Raw genomic sequence first — 3,647 nt, forward strand, 5'->3', positions numbered from 1 at the left:
GAACATCAATTAAATTGTTACTTTTAAATTGGTTTGGACATTTTTTGTATGTTCTAGTTAGGGGAAGAGACACAGTCTTTATAGTGTGATATCTAGGTGAAAGTCTCTATGTAAGAGAATTAACTGATTTCTGTGGCATGAGGCGGCTAGCAGAAAGTCAGTTTAGCCAGTCTGTCTGCTTCCTGACCTGGGCCCCAGTTAGTCAACTGCAAACTCTAAGACTAAAGCCTGTGTTATACTTTCTGCGTCCGCGAGCCCGCTATGGTATGCTTGACGTAAAAATCGTCATCAGAGAGTGTGCGTGGAGGCTCTGAGCGGACATCCGCGTGCAACCCATTACTTGTACGTGCAGTCAGTAGCCTTCAAAAGCACCAATTGCACATGTCCAGGCTGTAAAGAACCTGTACAATATGTCGATAAAACAAAATAAAGACTGTCAGATGTGCAATAATTCTGGGCAACTGTTTGTTCACATGTTTGTTGCAGAGTGGACCATCAGCGTACGCTTTCGGTAGTTTAAATACAAGTAGTCTGTGTTGTCCATGTACGTGCCTGGATTGCTCATGCAGAAAGTATAACACAGGATTATGTGCCATATTTCTAGACAGAAGAGTGGCACCACCCCAGGAGGGATGAAGACCATCTTTTTTCAAGAGGACAGGTCTGCCCCAAAAACTTGTCCAATTGTCTATGAAAGCTATGTTATTCTGCGGGCACCACTTAGACATTCAGCCATTAAGTGATGATAGTCTGCTGTGTATCTTATGACCACGGTAAGCAGGGAGGGGACCAGAGCATATTACAGTTACTGACATCGTACTTGCAAGTTCACACACCTCTTTAATGTTATATTTATTGATCTCCAACTGGCGAAGTCAAACATCATTAGCTGATGTCTATGAATAACAATATTACTGAATTTACATTTAGCATTAGCCAGCACTTTTAAATTTGCCAAGATGTCAGGCGCTCTGGCTCCCTATGGTGGCTGGTGTCTCTATTTTCACATTCCGTACAAATATATCACCAGTAACTAGAGCACCTTCATCAGGTTTCTCAGTGGTTGCATCAATGAGTGGGGAGAAACTGTTTGATGTTTTGATTGGAACGGAAGAGCAGTGTTTTGACCTGCGACTATGCAATGGAATCATCTAAAGCAGGGGTCATTTTAAATTTTTCTGGTTAACCACTGTGCTCATAAACTTGTTGTCAGCGCTGCCATGTGACTTTTATTAATCGATACTGAATCACTTCATTATATTTCTCAGCAACAAGGGGGGTAAAATCACTGTTTTTAAGTAACTAAACACAGCTTCATTGTTTGTAGAGAGAGACAGATACAGACAATTTACACATCTCTCTCTCTCTCTCTTTCTCTCTCACTCAAAATGGGCATAGTTGAGAAAAAAAAAAGTTTGCATCATTGGATATAGCTGTCAGTCATTTAACATTTCAATCATAAACGTATTGTTAGAAGTTGACTATTATTAAATGATTTGCAGCTTCATCTTTCCTCTCTGTTTTAACTGACGCTTCGCGCTCTGCTTCTGTCAACAGTAAACCCCGCCTACTTTGATTTGATTGGCCATCTAAGTCAACTTGACATTGACGAGCACTTTTAGGCCACTGAGGCTTTGATTTGATTTATTTATGGCCATTTCATGCCTTTATTGGAAAGGACAGTGTAGAGTAGACAAAGTGTTTTTTTTGGTGAAGAGCAGCGGGATCGGCAAAGGACCACGAGGCCGGGACTCGAACCCGGCTTTTGATATGAACTAACCGCAAGGCTATTGGCGCCGACCACTGAGGCTTTGATCTGAAGCACCTAGTATGTGCAGAGGTCGCGCGTGCATCCGTAAGACTAGTGCAAGTTAATTCTAACACTTTAATAGTATTTATAGCTCCTAACAGGATGATATGATAAATTATTCCCTCAAAATGTATGCCAGTATGCAGTTTTCTCTATTGCTTGTTTGCCAGCGATTATCCCCCTGCATGCTACTGTTGGCACACCAGGTAGGTTGCCGACCCCTGATCTAATGGAATAAATATTGAGTTTCTATAATAATGTGATTCTTATATTTTAGGGTGCCCGAAATCTGAACCCCATACCCTACAATGATGAATACATGGGTCACAAGCTGCATGTAGATCAGAATGAGATGCTTGTTATGTTTGGAGTGACCCATGTAATGGCTATTGATGGTTTCAGCAAGAAGGTTGTCGGTCACTCCACCATGCCAATAAAGAACAACATAACAATTTATGAGGAAGTGTACAGATAAAGTACATTTTTTTGAGGGCAGACTTGTGACTTGAAAGTACATTATTAAAGGGGTGTTATTATGCTTTTTCACTTTTTCAACTTTAGTTAGTCTGTAATGTTGCTGTTTGAGCATGAAAAAGATCTGGAAAGTTACAAAGCTCAAAGTCCAATTCAAAAGGAGATATTTTATTTAACAAATCACTTTTCAAAAACTACAACGCACGACTGCACTAGAGAAGGCAACGAGTGTTATCACTATGTCAGAGACATGCTAGCTTTCCCAAGGCAGACGAGCTTAGAGTGGTTACAATCATCCAGGTTTTTATGGCGCTCAAATTTATTTGATTTTGACGCACTATTTACACTGAAGCTCACAGCAGGCTGGTATGGTAAAGGGGCATGACATTTCCCGACCAGGCGCCAAGTGCTGTCAATCACTTGCTGTCAAACACACATTGGCCCAGCAAACCCATCACAGCACACACTGGCCCAGTTAACCAATCACAGTGCATTTCGTATTCCAGAAGGCGGGCCTTCATTTGATACAGGAACTATTCCAGTCGTTCACACCAGACTGGGGAGAGAGGTATTGTAATAATGTAAAATATGTGAACAATTTTTCAACAACCTAGTATGAAAGCCTCTTCTAGTACACCCCAAAACAAAATCAAGACCTTGTAAAAGAGCATAATAGGACCCCTTTAAAAATGTGGTTACAACCTAGATTTGTAATGTAATAATTAATTTTGGCAAAACCTTTGAAAACCTTTCTATTGTTTAAAAGTTATGCTTTATGTTTGTCTGTGATTTATCCTTAGACCTGCTGTGCTTTCCTATGGACTATAGGACCGGGTCAGAGTTGACTGTGGAAAAAGTCTTAATCTGACATTATTCATCCAGGAAAAGCTGTCAGAACACGGACACAATCCTCAAAGGCAGCCATGTATTCAGACACCCTATACAAAAATAAAATAAATCCTATTGTCTCTTTTTAACAAATTACTGGTTTCACTGTTTGTGACTACCTATTGTGAAATTAATACTGCCTATTGTCTCTTTTTAACTATTTATGGTTGGTTAATAAAGTTGTATTTATAATAATAATGACAAATTGTGAATTTTCATATCCACGTCTCATGTTGAGAAAGAACCTCAAAACTGTGTGCATTGTATTTGTATCTACTATTTTTTATTTATTTATTTATTTTTTTGTTAAAAGACTGCAAGCATATGAGAGTATCCTTAAAACGTGCACAGAACCATGTGATAGAGAGAATGTGTTAATACATTTATTTTATTACACTTGCATGTAATAAATACAGTAAGTGTGTAGATAATATGGTAGGAAATTGTTTCAAATATCTCACAAATCCTTCGGACT

The sequence above is a fragment of the Cyprinus carpio genome, chromosome A4 (assembly GCF_018340385.1).
Source record: "Cyprinus carpio isolate SPL01 chromosome A4, ASM1834038v1, whole genome shotgun sequence".
NCBI lineage: Eukaryota > Metazoa > Chordata > Actinopteri > Cypriniformes > Cyprinidae > Cyprinus > Cyprinus carpio.